The 21692-nt window shown below is 41.2% G+C and overlaps 1 protein-coding gene across 1 annotated transcript in view; it reads right to left on the bottom strand.

Moving 5' to 3' along the window:
* The window catches only part of adamtsl5 (ADAMTS like 5), a 94275-nt gene that overhangs the window by 18348 nt on the left and 54235 nt on the right, over positions 1–21692 (bottom strand). The gene's annotated exons all lie outside the window — the stretch shown is intronic.

Below are 21692 nucleotides of genomic sequence, written 5' to 3'. Positions count from 1 at the left end.
TCATTAGGACATTTATTTTGAAAATGCTCAGATAGGAACTAATGTATGGCATGTTGATTCGGCTGGTGCGCAAAAAAGTGATGCACGCTCTCAGTGAAGCATGAGCGTTGCAAGTTGCAGTAGGAAGGGCCAATTTAAGTTAGAAAGGGCTAAAATCTTTAAATCATTGTTTTAGGTTCTCATTTCTACCTCCAAGCATGGGTCAGCCAGCGAGGTTTGTTTATGTTATATATAATTTCATATCTTTATTTCTATTTGTCTATCTCATTGAAGTTTATGTTGTGTTTTAGTTCGACGGTGACATAATATTGTGATCAAGATGGTGCTGTAATCATACCAACTTCGAGACTGTACAATTCACATTAAAGCCAAATTCATGTCATCAGTAAAAAGAACTCTTTATTGACTTAACGACGAGGTGGAAGTGATACCGTGGTTACAGTAACGTGCAGTGTGGTTGGCGGACAGAACGAAAAGTCTTTCATCCACAGCTGGAGGTTAGCGGGAAGCTAATCATTGTTCACCGTGGATACCTTCTTCAAACTTCATTGTCGCTTGGACAACATTCCTCACCACAGTTCAAGAGGTGTTCATTAAGTGTTTGGGTAGAACAATAATAGAAAGATTTAGATTGAAATTATCTAAACGTTTTTCATTTTATGAAGTTTGGTTTTGTTTGTGTTGAACTCAGCTATCTTGGTGCTAGCAGACTATATGCAGCAAACGTGTTCAGGTTGTGTTCTGTGTTTGTGTGTTTTTAAAGTTAAGAAAAACTTTATTAAGGGGTGATTTTAAACAGAAGATTGCTCATAACGCGCCGTCCGCGCTTACGCATTTTAACCCTTTTATTAACGATATTTTTAAAGGTGTGTGTTTGAATCTGGTGCTAAGCTAGAAGCTTCTTTGTTAGCTTAACTGCTAACAGCTAAGGACATGTGCTTGCTGCTAAATAATATTTACCCAGAAAGGTTTAGTTTTCAATCCAGTAAATAAGGTGTCCCTAGCATCTTTTTACTAAACTTGATAACTAAGTAAACACCATTAAGCCCCATTTCTCCAGAAAGATTTGGTTCTTTTCCAAAATATTCCCTTAATAATATTTTTTCAAATATTATTTCAATAACTAAAGGCAGCTAATTAGACACCGTTGAGAAATGGTCATCCAGAAGGTTGGTTTTATTCAGCAGATCATTATTTAAAACATTATTTTATTAAAATAATATTTTATCTGATCTTGCATTGTGATTGGTTGTCTAAACGTTTGCTGATTATTTCCTAAGTTAGTTCCAAGACTAACTTAACTTCATTTCAGATTCTTCAAAATAATCCTTGGTTCTCAAACATAAACATTGCATGGTAATGTTGGATTACTCTTTTGGTCATAATTTTCAATCATCTTTAATCAACTTGTTTATATTGTACATAGACCATTAGTCTTCGTTATTCTTTAATTCTGCTTGGTAGTTTAGTTGGATTGTTTTAGCATAGTAAAAAGTTTGTTGATTGAAATATGTTTGTCTTTGAATTGACTTATTTTTGTTAATAAATTCTTGTATTATAAGAAATCGTGTGAATTCATTCCATATATGTGCAGAGTTTATGCTGTTCAATAATGTCAGAGCTCGTCTCACACCTTTCTATTTTGTCCTAATACCATCGCTTTACTGGACTGGTATTCACAGGACAACCCTTAACAGACCGAAATATTATTTGATAAAATATTAATATTAAATATTAAATAATATTCTCTGATTTATAATCCCAACATATAAACTATCTTTCTTTAGGAGTTGTCTCTGCTGCTTTTAAACATGCGGTGGTCAGACCTCTACTCCAACATCCAGAGTTTGTACTATCAAATTTTACACCTGTATCTCACCTGTCCTTTCTTTCTAAAATCTTAGAAAAAGCCGATGTTAATCAAATACAGTTCTTTTTAGAAACAAATTAGATTTTTGAAAAGTTTGTAATAGAAAATTATTTTTAATGGTCTGACCTCCTTTTTACCTCTGTCCCCTCTAACCTCTGTGTTCTGTTATTTAGAGCAGATGGACTCTAATTTCATTATCAGGCGTTTTATGGTTAACACTCCCTGAAGTGTTGTATCTCAAGGGATGGTAGATGGGTGCTCTCATAAATAACTTTGTTACCTCTGACCCGGGGTGGGGTCTAGGGGTTATATTTCCAAACTCTTTTAAGTTGAGGTAACACCCACATAGTGTTTAAATACTGTCTGTAAATTCTGTTTTGGGCTCTGTTTGTCTGACTAAGCTCAGTGACAGGGTCTTCAAATGCTGAAATGCCTTTGACTAAACTTTATAAGATAAAGTCTGGTCTTTCTGTTGTTAATGAGTGGTCTTCTCTCCCACTTTGATTAGAAAATCCACAACAATTTTGGCGTCACGAACAGGATCCGACGTGCCCGAGGAATCCGCAGGAGGGGATAAGGACGCCTGGCCAGCCTGGAGACTAAGTTGTCCTCAGTCTACCTCCATTTAACAGAGTGGAGTCCTAGTGCCTGCCTGTGGCTTCTGGCCAATTGGATCCAGACCATAGATCTGCAAATATATCTGGGAGAGAAGTTATTCTGAATGATATATATTATTTTTTTATTACACATTGACCATCATCTCCTAACTAATTGATTAGGTTTCGGAGTTGGGAGAGGGAAGACTACGGCTGAGGGCCAGTTAACCCTGTAAGGAATACAGGGAGGTTCTTATTGGTAACAATAAGATAAAGCAAAACAAAGGGTTTTGCGTGTGATTTTTTGCGATTTCTACACCTTATAAAAGAGAAAAGCCAGATGGTAGACGTGCCGCTGAACGGGTAAAAAATTGTTCCGGAACCTCAAAGGCATCAGAGGTGGGTCCTTCTGATGCCTCGCCAACGACCTGAACGAGTTCTACTGCCGCTTTGAAAGACAAAGGGACAGTCCTGCAACCATCTCCCACGACGCCCCCCAACAGCTGCAGCCACAATCCACCACCCCCACCTCCCCAACCTCAAGAGGGGCCTTGGCACCTCCAACCCCCACCCTGAAGTTCCCCCCCACCAGCCCCCTACCCACGCCGAGGACGGCTCTTTCCATCCAGGAGAGGGACGTCAACAAACTCTTCAGGAGACAGAACCCCCGGAAAGCTGCTGGTCCGGATTCTGTCTCACCAGCCAGCCTGAAGCACTGCGCTGATCAGCTGTCTCCAGTCTTCACAGACATTTTTAACACCTCACTGGAGACATGTCATGTGCCAGCCTGCTTCAAGTCCTCCACCATCGTCCCTGTTCCCAAGAAGCCAAGGACCACAGGGCTTAATGACTTCAGACCCGTCGCCCTGACCTCTGTGGTGATGAAGTCCTTTGAGCGCCTTGTGCTCTCACACCTAAAAGACATCACCGACCCCCTCCTGGACCCCCTGCAGTTTGCCTACAGAGCCAACAGGTCTGTAGATGATGCAGTCAACCTAGCCCTTCACTTCATCCTCCGGCACCTGGACTCCACAGGAACCTATGCCAGGATCCTGTTTGTGGATTTCAGCTCTGCCTTCAACACCATCGTCCCAGTTCTGCTACAGGAGAAGCTCTCCCAGCTGAGTGTGCCCGACTCCACCTGCAGGTGGATCACTGACTTCCTGTCTGACAGGAAGCAGCGCGTGAGGCTGGGGAAGCACGTCTCTGACTCCCTGACCATCAGCACCGGTTCCCACCAAGGCTGTGTTCTCTCTCCTCTGCTCTTCTCCCTGTACACCAACAGCTGCACCTCCAGTCACCAGTCTGTCAAGCTTCTGAAGTTTGCGGACGACACCACCCTGATCGGACTCATCTCTGATGGTGACGAGTCCGCATACAGATGGGAGGTGGACCATCTGTTGGACTGGTGCAGCCAGAACAGCCTTGAGCTCAACGCTCTAAAGACAGTGGAGATGGTTGTGAACTTCAGGCAGAACCCAGCCCCACCTGCCCCCATCACCCTCTGTGACTCCACAATTGACACTGTGGAATCTTTCCGCTTCCTGGGAACCATCATCTCCCAGGATCTCAAGTGGGAGCCAAACATCAGCTCCCTCATCAAGAAAGCCCAGCAGAGGATGTTCTTCCTGCGGCAGCTGAAGAAATTCAACCTGCCAAAGACTATGATGGTGCACTTCTACACAGCCATCATTGAGTCCATCCTCACCTCCTCCATCACCATCTGGTACGCCGCTGCTACAGCCAAGGATAAGGGCAGGCTGCAGCGTGTCATTCGGTCTGCTGAGAAGGTGATTGGCTGCAGTCTACTGTCGCTCCAGGAACTGTACACCTCCAGGACCCTGAAGCGGGCAGGGAAGATTCTGGCTGATCCCTCCCACCCCGGTCACAGACTCTTTGAGACTCTCCCCTCTGGCAGGAGGCTGCGGTCCATCCGGACCAAAACCTCACGCCACAAGAACAGTTTTTTCCCATCTGCCACCAGCCTGGTTAACAAAGCCCGGAAACCACACTGACACTCTCCCTTTCCCCCACACCCCCCCTTTTTTTGCTGACAGGACACCTGTAACCTGTAACTCTATGCGTTACATTAACGCTCAGCTTGGACTCCTGCTTACTTGCACTGCTTTACTTGCACAATGATCACCTGCACTGTTGTATTGCTCTTGCATCTTATACTGCTCTATATTTACTCTCACTCACTTAAAGCTGTGCACTTATATTTATATTATATTGTAGATATGTTTATACTGTTTAATTTGTACTGTATTGCACCGACTACGCCAAAACAAATTCCTTGTATGTCCAAAAACGTACTTGGCAATAAAGCTTTTCTGATTCTGATTCTGATTCTGATTCTGATTCTCCATACTCTGTGATTTATAAAATAATGAAGAAAAAAGGTGGGGATGATTGTGTTAAATGTGCTTTAATTTGGGAAGATAAGACAAGTTTTTTTTTCCATACAGCAATCAGTCGGGAAAGAAGGTAAAAGTGAAAAGGTACATTAGAGATGGCAAAAGAAAGTTGTTTTAGAAAGGAGTATAGTGCATGTTGTCAAAGGAAGTGACAGGCATGTGGACAACTGACTGACTGACTGACTGATAATATTTCTGTGTGCAAAATCAGAATCTATACTAAACGTTTTCTTCTGTCTCTCACTCTCTCTCTCTCACACACACACACACATCCGTGTTTTACTATCTTTATGAGGACTTTTCGGTTACTTCCATTGACTTCCATTCATTTTCCTTGATTTTTAGTGCCTAACCCTGACCCTAACCCTAACCCTAACCAGTTAATACCTAACCCTAACCCTAACAATAACTCAATTAATACCCTAGTCCTAAACCTAACCCCTGTCCCAAGAACGGAATTTGAAAAAGTGAGGACCAGGAAAATGTCCTCACTTTGCAATAAAAATACAAAAAATGGTTCTCACTCAGCAACAAGTACAAGAACACACACACACACAAACACACATATGGGATTTGAGTGCAACATCTGTGTTTTTGAGTCTGGATTTTAGAAACCTGCCTTCCCCATGGCTACTCCACCAGAGACACTTCTTCATCATGGCTGGAAGAGAGAGGGTCTGCCTGTCTGCCTGCCTGCTTGCTGCAAATCACAGTGTGTTTCCACCAGAACAAAACTCAGAAGAAGTCTGGCCCCAAACCCACTGAGATGGACAACGATCCATGCTGTTTGCCATAGCCAGAAGAGCGATACGCTGGATTTATATTGAAAGCACATCTTATGCGGGCAGAAGAGAAACAGGCCGGAGCAAAGTTCTTTCTCCCTCCTGGAGAAGTTAAAGTGGACAAGGAGGGAGTGAATGTCCCACCAACAGATCTGGGAAGGGCCTGTTTTTTTTTTTGACTGATAGAGGACTGGGTGCCATGACAGTCTGACTCTGGAACGATTAAGAAACTGAGGGGGGTAACATACAAACACACACACATTTGCATAAATCTTTTTCCTATTTTCTGCAACAAAGAACACTTATTAACCGCTGCTCATGTGACACGCTTGCTTGACACTGACAGATATAGCTGGTTAAAATATTATTAGGCATTGTTTTCTGTTGTCGGAGTTTGTATCCCATAAATCTAATGGGTAGAGACCTCATTAAAACAGGCTTAGTTTTACTGAAGATGGTCCTTATACAGTCTCTGACACAGTACTTACAGTGGGGTGCAGTTTTTGTTCGCAAGTGCTAACTTACGCTTATGGAAAGTACAAATTCATTGTTTTTCACAGCAGCTGCTGGGAAGAGGTTATATTAGTTTTTTTCTTCCCTCTTCTGTTTCATGCAGCGTGTTGATTTACACTTTACCTTATATCAGGTCCTGACAAAAACTATGAAAGGCTTGGTTCTGCTGGTTCTTTTTTCTCCCTTTGGGGAAGGAAAGGAAACCTAATCAGTTCTGTGTTGCATACGAATATTAAAACACTTGTTGTTTTCTAAGATATCACCAGCTAAAACTTTTAAAACTTTTGAGAGTAATTGGTTTTGTTACACACATTTTCCTTGGCAAAGCAAACCTTTAAAATGAGAATGGAAAACATTGGGTTATTTTTGAAGGTAAGAAAGAATCTGATTGGACAGTGGTACCACACAAAATTAAACTAATCTGATGTTCTCTAAAAGACTCTGCATAGAAAGGCCTTCAGAACTGTGGAATTATTTTCCACCACAGTACCAATTTTTTAAGCATGCTTTTCCTTTATTTTAAAACAGATCTGTGTTTTTGTTTTTTAGCATAATGTTTGTCTGAAGCTTCTTATGAAGTGGGTTAGGAGCAAATATGATGTGGGGTTAATTAGGAGCTGTGAACTAGTAATTTTTAAATTTGATTATTGTCCAAGCCAGAAATAATACACTAATAGGTTTGGGGATTTTAAGCCAATCCTTCAATTTCTGCAGAAAGGTTACATCGTTGTTCAATGCAGCAGTACTCAACCTGAAGCCCGTGAGCCATAGATTTTGGGTTCATAAAATTATAATACTTAATTAAAGGTAGACCGATTACCAATTAAAACAGATCTAAGCCAATGATGGGTTCCAGTCATTTTGATGGCTTTGAAATGCAATAATACTCAAACTTTTTAATCTGGGGAACACAGTTTGGGGCTGAAGAGTTTTATTTTGGAGCCAAGTGTTGGACCATTTGTTTGCTGAATATTGGACCATTTGGACGCCACTATGCATTTCCAACGTCATCGGCCATTTTGTATCCAGGACAGTCCATTACTACAAATCCCATCGGCCACTGTGGCTGATATGACGGGGCGTCGCAAGTCTGACGTCACAGGTGATTATAAAGGAAGGTGACTCCCTTTAAAGAACGCCTTCAGCTGGAGACCTTGACACGGTTACCACGCAACTGAAGCATCCTCTGGAGAAGAAGAAGTCCCACGTGGAGTCTTCATTTATTCTCCTTCGTTGGCCAACGAAAAATTCATGAAAGAGGTTTGTGAAATGAGAATGCCAGAGACGTGAGTTTAACACGTAACCAAAACCACGGAGTTTCAAGGAGACGCAACTTTCCCTCCTTGCTTGGTTCTAGTCGACTGCTGACGGTCAGATCATATTTTTCCTTTTCGCCAAGGAGGCCAAAGGACGAAGATTGACCGCTCTTCCCGAAGTTAACTGTGGACGCACGTTAACTTCCAACTTTCCCTCTCCTCCTCTCTCCCTCTGCTCAGAAGGAAGACTTCACCAAAGTAAAACTCATCCTTTTATTTTAATTTCTTTATTAGGAATAGCGTGGGCAAGGTAGAGTAGGATTTTTAGTGCGATTAGAGTCGCCATTTAGAGTCTAATGTGTTCTGAATTGTATGTGCATGCCATTGTTTTGAAACTTGCTGGTACTTTCGGAGGCCGCTGTGTCTCGCAAGTGTGTCTTTACCGTGCAAACACCTGCGCGCAGGTGCGCTGTGAAACTGGACCGCTATAATAACCTTATGGTGAAAATCAACCATTTTCTTTGTCTTAAACTTCATGTTTTACTGGTTTGCTGCCAAAAGGGTTTATGATCCTTTGTGTGGACTGAGTTTTACAACCTTGATGGGGGAAGGTTTATGACTGCCCGTATCCCGCTGAGCTACACTTTGGGAGGGGCGCACCCAAAGCTTCGTTCAACCATATTCCACTTTGATTTTGCCATAACCGCTGGTTTGATCTCATACACACCCACTGCTGTTTTGTTTTATTTTGTTTAGTTAAATATTTTACCCTTTTTGTGTAGAACTTTGCATGTTTGAGTAGGTGAAGATTATTAAATCGGAAGAGCGGATTGTATCAGGCTGTGATTTAATAAATATCCACATAGATAAAGAGAAGTCGTGGGTGTTTATTTTGTGCAAGAGTGATTTGTCAGTCAAAATAAGGTTAAAGTTCCACACGTTTCGACAGAAACGGTTGATTAAACAGTGACATCTTTGGTAATAGTTATTCATTATTACTGAGTAATTAACGGTTGTAGTTATCAAAGGCGTTGAGCCACAATTACAACCCCAGAAGACATCTCTGGTCTCGATTCATAAATGAGGATTTTTGGTTAACAAATTAATTTAGTCAAATTATGATTTTTAATTATAATTATTGATAAATATCAATTAATCAATAATCATAATTCCAACATATGGCGTCCCTGGGTGGGCCTTAAAAAGACAGACATCACATCACTGTTGCAGAGAATAAACAATTGTGATATCCATTGAATCTAGTTTAGTGGTAGATTTTTGAGTTTCGCACAGAGCGTTTGTGAATTAGGGGATATTTTGACTAGAGTTTGCTCAGTTCTCCTGCAGAGGATAAAATAATCTTTTTTTCTTGTTTGTTGGGGATGCAAGGTGAAAGTTGGTTTGGCTTGTGAAAAATTTAAAGTTAATTTCCAGCCGGCCAGCCCTGCTGCATCAGCTGCAGAAAACCAGTACTGATAAGCAGCAGACCTGCCGCCAGTGTCCGCTGGACGTATTTACAGTTGTGACCAACATTCTCCCAGTCAGGTAGAGAACAACACCTACATCTGGTGGCCATTTAATAAATTGCAGTTGCAGCTGGACTTCCCAAACCGCAGACCTGCACTCGGTACCATCTGGTGGTCACTAGTGAGAATTGCATTTCCTACTTGGATTTTAATCACTCAATTCATTAACACAGGCAAATAATTCCATCACCTATGATCAAAAGGGCATAACTTAAAGTTGAAAGTTGAAGTTACAGATCATTCATCAAATTTAAGCATTTGTGCTGGGTTTTATTGTGTGAAGCATGTTTTGATCTGACTCATAAAACTAACTTAGTTGTCTAACAAGAAGGTAGGTGATCCATATTAGAGAGCACTAACATTTATTTGAAGCTAAGAACAGCATTGTTATAGTTTCGTTTTCCTATTTAAAAACATTTTATTTTGAATTTGGTTTTGGGTTATTTCAAAATTCTTTCTCTTCTTCCCTCTTCCCCTTTTTGTGTGTGTGTTTGCTTGATTACTCCCACTAATGCATAGACTTGGTTAAGCCACAGTTTGAACGGTCAAACCTGTGTGCCCACTTTAAGCAAACCCATACACCTGGAAGATACATATATGAATCAGACAGCTAGCTGAACAGCTTAGCCTGTTGTGTGCTGCTAATTAATTTAGCTATCATTTAATCACTGAACAGCTTAGCCTGTTTGTGTGCTGCTAATTAATTTAATAATCATTGGTCACTGAACAACTCAGTCTATTACGTTGCTGCTAATTTCTTTAGTGGTGGTTCATAGATAAACAGTTTTGTGTGTTTGCATTGTGCATTTTGGGCCAAAGATGGAGGGAACATCCCAGACTGCAGCTGGAGATGTGTGTATGGTGGAGGAACCCATAGGAATGCAGGCACAAGAGGTGATTGGGTCATTGATTCTGTTGTCCCCAGAGGAGCGTAAAGGTCTCAATGATTATGGCATTGAGCAGCGTGAAGCCAGGATTCAGGAGTTGCTCCAAGTCATTAAAGACCCACCAAAAGACAGACGGGTCTCAGATGTGTTAGGACAGCTCACTCTGTTGTATCAGTGAAGGTTAATGTTGGAAGTTGACCAGCGTGTTAAACTGCAGTTCGAGCTGAATGATACTTTGCAGACGGTGGATGTCCTTAGAGGTGAACTAACAGAAGTTGGAAATAGATTGGAGACAATAGAGGGTAGTCATGCCACCCCCCCATCCCTGGAGGAATGGGGGGACGAACCGAAACCCACCCCACAGGTTGAAACCTTTAGAGGTGAGCCACACCTGCGTAACCCTGAGAGAACCTGCAGGTCAGATCTGGAGGATGTAGAAGCTGCTCTCCAGAGATTACCTTTCCAGGCTCATGGAGTTCCCCATACATCTACTGAGGCAAGAACAGGTGTAAATAGTCAGAATAGGTTCAGTGGTGCGGTGCCCCACCCCACTGCAATCAGCAGCCATGAACGGTACCTGGCTGTGGATCCAGCAGGAGTAAATAGTTCAAGGTTTAGAGGCGAGCAGCCTTCAAACTTGACTCGCAGTACGGTCCTCTATGATCCCTCACCTCCGCCAAGGCAACAGGAAAACCGCCCCTGGGATTCAGGTGGTTCCTACCACCCTCAACTGCTGCCCAGGACCCGAGTCCGGGAAGCACAGGGTCCTCCGTTGTACCGTGAGCAGCCTCCACTGCCTCCTCCGAGGATGAGGCGTGATGCACTGATAAACCCTGAGTGCAGCCGGAGTGAACTCTCCGATGATGACTCAGATGGGCCGGCACCAATCTCTGAGAGTGCATTGCGCACCCGCCAGCTTGAGTCCCTTGCCAAAGACATAGAGTGTTTTGACCCTAATAATGCAGAATCAAACATTGATGATTATCTTAGGAAAGTTGAACGCTGTCTTCTAGATTTGTATTGCCCATCAGCACGGGAAAAACTGAAGCTCATCTGGAAGACAACATCCAGGAGCGTCCATGTTTTCATGGAGAGCCTGACACCCGCAGTCCGAGACCATTATTCAACCCTTTGCGAAGTTTTAAGGGAAAAATATTCTGTGTACACGGACCGGGCCTCCGCCACACTTGGTGCTTTCACTATCCAGCAAAAGAAAAGCGAAGCACCTAGGGAGTATTACCGGCGCTTGAGAGCTGTTTACTTCCAAGGACGCAATGCTCCCGGCATTGAGGATGAACATGCTTTTAAATCCCTGTTCCTCCACAACCTTCATGAAAGTGTGCGATACGATGTTACTATGTATTGCAGAACCAAGACCTTGAGCATGCAAGAGATCCGCAAATATGCTCAGATGGCGTGGGAAACACGTGCTCGCCCGACCAAGGGATCGGAGAGCGAGGCTAGGGTTTTACAGGTCCAGACTGAAAGAACCAGCCTTGCGTTAGAAGGTCGGGAAATGCCTTCAGCAGGAACCCACGTTAAGAACCGGTTCAGGGAACAACGTAGGTTTGGTCAGCTGGACTGGGGGGGTGGTACTGAATACCAACCACAGTCAAAATTGCCGGACCACTTCAGGTCGAACAGACGACCTGACCATCACGTGAAGCCTAAAGGTAAACCTGATGGAAAAGGGTGGAACCGACACGTGGAAGGGATTATGGGGAAAGAGATGGAGGAGGCCTTACGTAAGATGGTGACAGAAGCGGTGCGTCAGGCCACCATGCCCCCACAACCCTTGAAACAGGAAGCCGACCCTCCAGTTAAACCAGACCCAAACTTCCCGTCAGCATGACTAGGCGTGGACCCAGTCTCCACAGCCATCAGAGTCTACCTGATCGGATGGGGAGACAAACCTGGGACCTCTCCAGGAGAAACACCACAAACCATCTTTCCAAGGTTCTCAGGTAAACTGTCTATACTGTCTGATTATGATAGGAGGACGTTCCCAACTGAGGTTCCATTTTTAAATAGGATCAGAGATCAACCTGATGTGCTCAATAATGTTTGAGGAGGTGAGTAGAGCCATGCTCCCCTTCAATGAACCATTACAGGCCGAAGCTTGTGATGTAAGTATCACCAGCCCCACCCAAGACAGATCATGCATCACTAGTTGGGTGGAGCTGGACATCAAACTCAGAGACATGACTCTGGTGCACCCCATCTATATGTGCACATTAAACAAAGAGATTTTCCTTGGTGGCCAGGACCTGCTGGACAGGCTGGCCCCACTTATTGACTGCAACCGGGACCAACTCTGGGCCCAGGCGGAGGTGCCTTACCCACTGGGTGCAAGCAGCGAACGATCCATTGTGACCAATCAGGTCACCAGCTTAGAGGAGCCCAAAGAGCCTCTCAGGTCCTCGTCGGTGCCAGACATGGGCACCTCTGGGACACAGCTGCACCCAGCAACCCAGAAAACTCCTCCCAGATGCAGTCATGCATAATTTCTTTGCTCTTTAAAGAACCCAGATGTGAAAACTTACAACCCCAAAGTGTTGGAAGGTGTACACCTGGAATCCATGTTCATACCAGAAATGCTTCTAGCATTCTGGCTGGAAAATTCATCAACCAGTACAGAGCTGTATGACCGCTTGTGCCAAAAAGACCTCCTTTTAACTGAGGCACAACACAGCCACACACTCCTTTTAGCAGACGGGCTCCACCCTCTCCTCAAGACAGACAGAGTGTGCACCTCCAGTGTGCAGATTGGCATCAAACAGCTCTCCCATGCTGTGGACATTGTTCCAACATAACAAAGGGGGGTCACATTATCCTACGCCCATTACTCTCCTGTAGGGTGCCATAGGAGCTACAAAGCCACACTCCACATCCTCCAACAGATGCCGCACTGGCCTACAACATCTCACAACACTCAGGTCTACATCAAAGGATGTTTAACCTGCTGCCAGTTTCAGCCATCCCAGCCAACCAGTCAACCTCCGCTTCAGCGGTTACATTACCTTGGTTCCACCTTCAGACCAACTGGGTCGAACCAGCTCCAAAATTAACAGGAGGTAACAAATTCCTCCTAACTGTGACATGCAGCTTCATTAAGTGGGTTGGATGCTTGTCAGAAAAGATTGACACCGTCATCCCAGCTGCTGCTGTTTTGCTGAACCAGATGAAGTCCTACATCGAACTCTCCTCCCCAAGAACAGAGCTTGTCTCCATGTCCGGGAAAGGAGAGACCAGTGCGTAGGACTAGTTAAATAAGTGCATGTTTCATAAACTCACACTAACATGCACTAACCAGTAACAACTTTCTTCAACAGAAACAATTAAAAATATAAGTACCTTCTAGGACACAGTGTTAAACTGTAAGTTGGTTCGATATTTTTCCATAACACTTTGCATGCACAGCAGACCTCACAAAAGTGATTAAGAATGATGTAATGGACACCCACATTGCCAGAGATTTCATGCAAAATCTTATTAAAGGAGGTTGGTTCATCTGTAGACAGTCCCACTGAGGCAAAGATACCCACTGGCCCAGTTCGGCTGAACTTAGTAGAGAAATCCAAAGTCCACCACAGCAGACACCTTGCAACCTCCACAAACACACCTGGCTTATAGCCTAGGTACTGCAATTCATTTATTCTTTTTCTCCCTCTTTTCGCATCTAGATAGTTTAGAGACAGAAGTCATATTAAAACCCATCATCATTTGGAAGAGCTAATGGTTTAAGCCTAAACCTGTTTTAAACATTCAGGGTTTTTTTTAAGATTACACACCGCATACAGGCAGGTCATCCGTTTACAGGTCAGGATTGATTCCATCATATTCATTCCCCCACAGTTCATAGCACCACCTTTGCCAATGACACAGCCAGGTTCCAGTTCCTAATAGAAGTTGGACGAATAAGCTATGAACCATGTTTTGTTTTTGGTTTTTATATATACATATATGTGTACTGTATCTTTTATTGCTGTTTCATTTTGTCTCAGGGTTACCAGAAGCTGATGACCAAAAGAATGTAATGATGATATGAATGTATTGTCTTGTATTTTCTCATTGAACAACGTAGAGAGGTATGAGTTAGTCAGAGTTTAGTCCTGCCCAGGCTAACCTCTATCCTGCTCAGTCATAGGTTTTGAGGAACACAGAGACAGTGTTGTTCTGTTCTGCTTCGCCATGGATCACTGATTGGTCTGCAAAGGACAGAATGGTCCCAGTAGCTTCAAAGACTGCGATTCATCTCACCCTTTGAACCAGGGGGGAAGGTTGGACCACTTGTTTGCTGAATATTGGACCATTTGCACATTGCTGGACGCCACTATGGCTTTCCAACGTCATCGGCCATTTTGTATCCAGGACAGTCCGTTACTACAAATCCCATCGGCCACTGTGGCTGATATAAAGGGGCGTCCCAAGTCTGACGTCACAGGTGATTATAAAGGAAGGTGACCCCCTTTAAAGAACGCCTTCAGCTGGAGACCTTGACACGGTTCCCACGCAACTGAAGCATCCTCTGGAGAAGAAGAGGTCCCACATGGAGTCTTCATTTATTCTCCTTCATTGGCCAACAGAAAATTCATGAAAGAAGTTTCTGGAATGAGAAGGCCGGAAATTTCACTTTGCCGATCGAAGACGTGAGTTTAACACGTAACCAAAACCACGGAGTTTCAAGGAGACGCAGCTTTCCCTCCTTGCTTGGTTCTAGTCGACTGCTGATGGTCAGATCATATTTTTCCTTTTCGCCAAGGAGGCCAAAGGACGAAGATTGACCGCTCTTCCCGAAGTTAACTGTGGACGCACATTAACTTCCAACTTTCCCCCTCCTCCTCTCTCCCTCTGCTCAGAAGGAAGACTTCACCAAAGTAAAACTCATCCTTTTATTTTTATTTCTTTATTAGGAATAGCGTGGGCAGGGTAGAGTAGGATTTTTAGTGCGATTAGAGTCGCCATTTAGAGTCTAATGTGTTCTGAATTGTATGTGCATGCCATTGTTTTGAAACTTGCTGGTACTTTCAGAGGCCGCTGTGTCTCGCAAGTGTGTCTTTACCGTGCAAACATCTGCGCGCAGGTGCGCTGTGAAACTGGACCGCTATAATAACCTTATGGTGAAAATCAACCATTTTCTTTGTCTTAAACTTCATGTTTTACTGGTTTGCTGCCAAAAGGGTTTATGATCCTTTGTGTGGGCTGAGTTGTACAACCTTGCTGGGGGAAGGTTTATGACTACCCGTGTCCCGCTGAGCTACACTTTGGGAGGGGCGCACTCAAAGCTTCATTAAACCATATTCACCTTTTACTTTGCCATAATTGCCATAACTGCTGGTTTGATCTCATACACACCCACTGCTGTTTTGTTTGATTTTGTTTAGTTAAATATTTTACCCTTTTTGTGTAGAACTTTGCATGTTTGAGTAGGTGAAGATTACTAAATCGGAAGAGCGGATTGTATCAGGCTGTGATTTAATAAATATTCACATAGATAAAGAGAAGATTTGGGTGTTTATTTTGTGTAAGAGTGATTTGTCAATCAAAATAAGGTTAAAGTTCCCCACGTTTCGGCAGAAAATGTCAATTAAACAGTGACATCTCTGGTAATAGTTATCAATTATTACTGAGTATTTAACGGTTGAAGTTATCAAAGGCGTTGAGCCACAATTACAACACCAGAGGACATCTCTGGTCTTGATTCATAAATGAGGATGTTTGGTTAAGAAATACATTTTGTCAAATTATGATTTTTAATTATAATTATTGATAAATATTAATTAATCAATAATCATAATTCCAACACAAGGCTAGGATTCTTTATAACAGAATAAAGACAAGTAAAATCCTTTATTTTAGGAAAAGAAAAGAAATAAAGGCTCTCTTAACAGTAAGAGGATGGTCGGCTCAAACTCCAGTCTCCTTGTTTGATTTCTTAGGGTTTAAAGATTAAAAGAATAACTAGGACTACAAAGGTACACAAGGTAATTTCAGATTATTAGGAAATAAAATATTGGAACATTTATCAACATTTAAATTATAAAAGAGGGGTTATAGTAATAATTTTCTCCCCAACTCTCAAAATTTAAATAGCCCAAATTAAAGAAAATGATGTTTGTTCTTTTTGAAATGCTATGTGAGAACAAAGTCCAGTTTGGAGTCAAGCTTCTTAGCTGAATTTCTGGTTAAGTTTAACACTGTATAAAAACGTCATCGCCGACTGAAAATACTTCTTTGCATTTAACCTGAGCAGAATAATTCTTGAATACAGTTGGGATCAAATTGAACAAAACAAAAAGAGAATTATAACAATAACCCTCAGGATTGTAGTTATTGTTATAGAGTTACAGTACAAAGAATTGGCAAAGGGTTTCAGCATCAGTGAATTTGGATACATTTAAGAGAAAACTGTTGCTGTGCTTCTAAATAGTTTGTGCACTCATCTTAAAAAAGGATCCTGAAGATTGTCAGAACAAAATTGATCAATTATAGCATTAAAAGATATGGCTGAGAAAACATATTCTGAAAAGAGATTGTTAAAAATTTCTTTGAATTCTTGAAGCTTCAAATTTGGCCATTTGTCTGTCTTTGATGTTTTGTCTTTGTGTTTGTTGGACTGAATGTTTGTTTATATGTTGCATGAAACAATAATCCATGTTTAGAATAATGTTTCTAAATCTCAGATTGATTAAAACTTTGAGTTTTCAGGAGAGTTAAGAAGCAGCTTGTTTCTGAGGTAGGTGCATGTTAACAGTTTTGTAGTTTAAGGTTCACTAAGATGGGTTGGAATGAAGAAACTGTGAGTCCCGCCCATAGGCTGCCAATCATAGGTTAGTTCTGCCTGACTCCGCCCACCTATCAGGTTGGTTCACACCTTTGCTGTCATGGTAACGTTCAGCACCTCCCTTCCTGAGTTTTAACACTGTTTAAGAGACAATAGAATCAAAATGCTTGTAGTGATTGTTGCCTTAATAACATGTTTTTTTGGATGTAGGATGACTTTTGGATTTATGTGTTTTACTATTAAAAGGTTAATGAAATAGTTTAAACTTTTTTTAAAGGATTAGTTTTGCATACAGAATCATTGGTGATTTATTAGATTGAAAGTTTCCCTGGTGCCATTAAGCTAACTGACAGTTCAAGATGTGTCAAAAGTAAGGAATATATTTTTGATAAAAAATCAGTCATGATTTCATACTTGGTGGGAATTATTTATCAGATTAAATTTGTAGAGTGTAAGCGTCAATATTACATTAGATTTCCATTAATCTAATACTCATCTTCATACAAGACAAATCAGGAATATATGTGACTTATTTTTAAGTGAGACATTGATGAATTGCACAACAACTGAAGTTTGCATTTTGTTGTTAATGGAACTGAATTGCAGTTAAAAACATCTGGATCTTATTTATGTTGCTTTTGGTAATTTCATAGTGACACATAGTTATGTCAGAATTCATATGTCACATTTTTAATATTCAGAATATTTAGCCAAAATCTCTGTCTTCCACATCTTTGTGTGAAGAGAGGATGTTGTTTTACTGTCAAAACCTGTCCACTGTGCTTTCTCAAGTTTCACAGATTGTGAAGGCTGCATTACTGGAAACAGCCACTTCCAAACTCCACTCCTTGGTTCCAGGAGAACACAGTTGAAGTCCAGATGCTGGAAGGGCCCATATCAGATCCTACACCGCTGTCAAGGTAGCAGAGCATCTTACCTGGGTCTATGCTACACTGGAAGGTGTTCATGGGAACACCACCTGAGCAGCATCCTGGTTCTGAACCTCCTACCTAGAGGAGCTTCCTATGACCGCCCACCTGTACCAGACTGGTAACAGGGCAGCTTGAATAGCAGAAGCCACTCAGGAGAGGCAGCAGGATTTTTGAGTTTTGTTTATAATTAGTTTTCTTTGAGAAAAAAAACTGTTTGCTTTCAGTACCAGAAGAAAGGACATTCCAATTCAAGGTCACGATGCAGCTATATGGAAGATGTTCTGTTCTGATGCTAATGATTGGTATTGCAAGTATTTTTATTACTCTTGTGTTCATTTTGGAAAAGGTACAGCAAAGACAATGTGTGGTTAATCTGACTAATAATACTCATCAGCTGATTCGAAGAGAGATTCATCACTTTTCTGACTACTATGATCATGCTGATAATGTTTGGTGGCAACTGATGCATCAAACTGTGAAGAAGATAAGAAATGACATTTGCTATGTTTGTTGTTTGATTCCACGTGCTATTAATGATCAACCATTTTTAGTACCTGTTCTTATTAATACTACTTTCTTTCCAGATAGGCAACATAACCAACTGGTGGAGGTTGTTTTTCCTTGGGTGAGGAATTATATTGTAAGGCAAAGCAGAAATGTTAGTAGATTTTCTAGTGAGACTAATTTAATATGTGCTAGTACAGGAATTTTTTATAGATTTCGGGGTAATAGGAATTCAATAAAGGATCCAGATATTTGTATTACACAGGAGGAAAACACACCTTATTTCTTTGAAAAGACAGAGGGTTGCAAAACTATTATATTTGTTTCACGTGCTTTAACCAACAGAAATAAATCTGAGCCATGTCCTATCAGAACTGATCCTAATACCATTTCAGGATCTTTGGTCCCAGAGATTTTGTGTTAACTCTTAATCTTACAGCCTTACCGAATGGAAGTAAATTGAATGGCCAGGCAGGTAAATTAACCAGGGTTCTTGTTACTTTTTCTGGTAGAGATGGGTACTCGTGTCCTAAGAACATGGTTTGGATGTGTGGAAATAGATCATATCTGTATCTGCCTGCTAATTGGTCTGGAGTATGTTATTTAGCTCATTTACTACCTACAGTCACTACTTATGATTCAATCACCCAAATATTAGAAAGGAAAACAATGCTCAAACAGCAAAAGAGAGCTAGGATTCCATATTGGAAAGGGATTTTGGGTACAATTATTCCTAGTTATGGCGCTGCTAATGCCACACATAGGATTAATGAGTTGTCAGTTGAGTTAGAAAATCTGACTGCTTAAACTGGGGAAGGTTTAACTGTTCTGACCAAGGAGCAGCAGGATATAAGAACTATGAGTTTGCAAAATAGAATGGCTTTGGATTGAGAGGGGTGGTGTTTGTCATTTAATTAGGGAACAATGTTGCAATTTTATTCCTGATGTGTCTAACAACATGAGGTGTTGCTGACATCTCAACAGAAAGAAAATATGGGTTCCTCTTGGAATCCTTGGTCCTGGTTCATCACTGGTGGTTGGAGAGCCTGGGTAATAAAGATTGGAGTAATTATTTTATTTTGATTTTTGATGTTTCTTTCATGTTGCATTATTCCAATGGTTAAAGGAATGGTAATGAGACTGATTAATGTTTCCATGCTGAAAGATGATATGGATGTAGACTTAATTTCTGTTTGTAATGACTATGGTGATTCTGCATTTGAGATAACAGACGGTATGGATAACAATGGATTTTATATTGCTTAAGATGCTATAATGATGTAATAACTGTAAACTGTTTGGAGAGTTAATACTGATGTTCAGCATTCTAGTGGTTAATAGAGATTTGGAGATTTATTCTTTTAAAGTGTTGTATATTCTTTTTTCTTAGTTTTACTTTGATTATAATCTTGGGTGATGGTTTTGTAGAATTTTCCTTTAGTTGTGATTATTGTTGGGACCACAGCCATGGTTACGACATGAAAGGCTGGTACAAAGTTTTCTGAAACTTTCAAAATAAATTGCATTAACCTACCTCCGGCACAGCCAGGAAACGGGGTAACTGCGGACTTCCTGTGACATCACTGTCCAAATAAAAGCACCGCTCTTGCTACATCCTGCCTCTTCCACACGGCCTCCAGAAGGACCGGATAGGGCGGGAACAGCACGCTAATGTCTCTTTGCTGGCAAACAGACATAACTCTTCAACCGGATCCGAGAGTGTCATACGATCATCGATCATATGCACTAAGACAAGTACAAATTAATCACTGTCTGTGTATCCGGTAGATTAATTCATGAATGGGAATTATGGTACAAGCCTGGCTTGCCTTTCTCTCTGAGGCTGGCAGAATCAAACTGTTCCCAGTTGGAAGGAGGACCGCATCACCGTGGTAACATGCAGTGTGGTCAGCGGACAGAACGGGCCACAAAGCCACTGCTCCGGAGAATAGCTGGAAGCTAACCCTTTGTTCACAGAGCTTTCTTCAAATTTCGTCGTTGCCCGGACAACTTCTCCTCAGCATGGGTCAAAGGTTAGGTTTGGGCAGAGTGATAGAGAGAGATTTATGATCTGAATGTTTTTCATTTTATGAAGTTTGGTTTTGTTTGTGTTGAACTCAGCTATCTTGGTGCTAGCAGGCTAGCTGCAGCACATGTGCTCAGTTTTTGGTGTTCTGTGTTTGAGTGTTTTTAAAGTTAAGACAAACTTTATTTAAAGGGTGATTTTAAACAGAAGATTGATCATAACGCGCCGTCCGCGCTTATGCATTTTAACCCTTTTATTAACGATATTTTAAAGGTGTGTGTTTGATTCTTGTGATAAGCTATCAGCTTCCTTTGTTAGCTTTCACTGCTAACAAGCTAAGAACACGTGCTTGCCTGCTAGGGAATATTTAACAGAAAGGTTATTCGTTTTCAAGCTAGTAAATAATAGTCCCTAAACAATATTTTACTAAATCTGATAACTAATGAAAAACCATTAAGCCCCATTTCTCCAGAAAGATTTGGTTCTTTTCCAAAATATTCCCTTAATAATATTTCTTTAAATATTATTTTAATAAATAAAGGCAGCTAATTAAACACCATTGAGAAATGGTCATCCAGAAGGTTGGTTTTATTCAGCAGATCATTATTTAAAATATTATTTTATTAAAATAATATTTTATCTGATCTTGCATTGTGAATGGTTGTCTAAACATTTGCTGATTATTGTCTAAGTTGGTTCCAAGACTAAATTAACTTCATTTCCAGATTCTTCAAGATAATTCTTGGTTCTCAAACATAAACATTTCATGGTAATGTTGCATCACTCTTTTTGGTCATGATTTTCAATCATCTTTAATCAACTTGTTTATATTGTACATAGTCCATTAGTCTTCATTATTCTTTAATTCTGCTTGGTAGTTTAGTTGGATTGTTTTAGCAAAGTAAAGAGTTTGTTGATTGAAATATGTTTGACTTTGAGTTGACTTATTTTTGTTCATAAATTCTTGTATTTTAAGAAATTGTGTGAATTCATTCCATCTATGTGCAGAGTTCATGCTGTTCAATAATGTCAGAGCTCGTCTCACACCTTTCTATTTTGTCCTAATTCCATCACCTTACTGGGCTGGTATTCACAGGACAACCCTTAACAGACCCAAATATTATTTAAAGAAATATTAATATTAAATAATATTCTCAGATTCATAATCACAACATTATCTTGTAATCAGAAGAAAGGAGTGTAATGGAAAATTCTTTTTAATGGTCTGACCATCCCATTTTAGCTGTGTCTTACTGGTAGCGTCTTAAACCCCATCCTTCGTTACTGGGGTAAAAATTTCTTTTTTTTCTACTTTCCTTAATCTAAGTTCCTTTAGTGAAACGTAGACCTGTGTGGTCTCCACCGAAACATCAGAATCTGGACTAAAAGCTGATAGAACCCATTTCTACGAACACCAAACACAGCTAAATCAGAAAGTAAACAAACTCCACAAAATGGTGTCGCTGCAAGACTTGGCCTCACCACACAGCTTCTAAGCACACAACCAGCATGGCTGCTCAAGGCAAAGATCTCACAGATTCAAAAATACAAGTTTGGTCACAATCCAACAAGCAGCAAAGGAAGACCAGAATTATCAAT

The sequence above is a fragment of the Girardinichthys multiradiatus genome, chromosome 4, assembly GCF_021462225.1.
Source record: "Girardinichthys multiradiatus isolate DD_20200921_A chromosome 4, DD_fGirMul_XY1, whole genome shotgun sequence".
In the NCBI taxonomy this organism is placed as follows: Eukaryota; Metazoa; Chordata; class Actinopteri; order Cyprinodontiformes; family Goodeidae; genus Girardinichthys; species Girardinichthys multiradiatus.
Note: the sequence above shows the minus strand (reverse complement) of the source record. Positions and strands in the feature narration are given on the sequence as shown.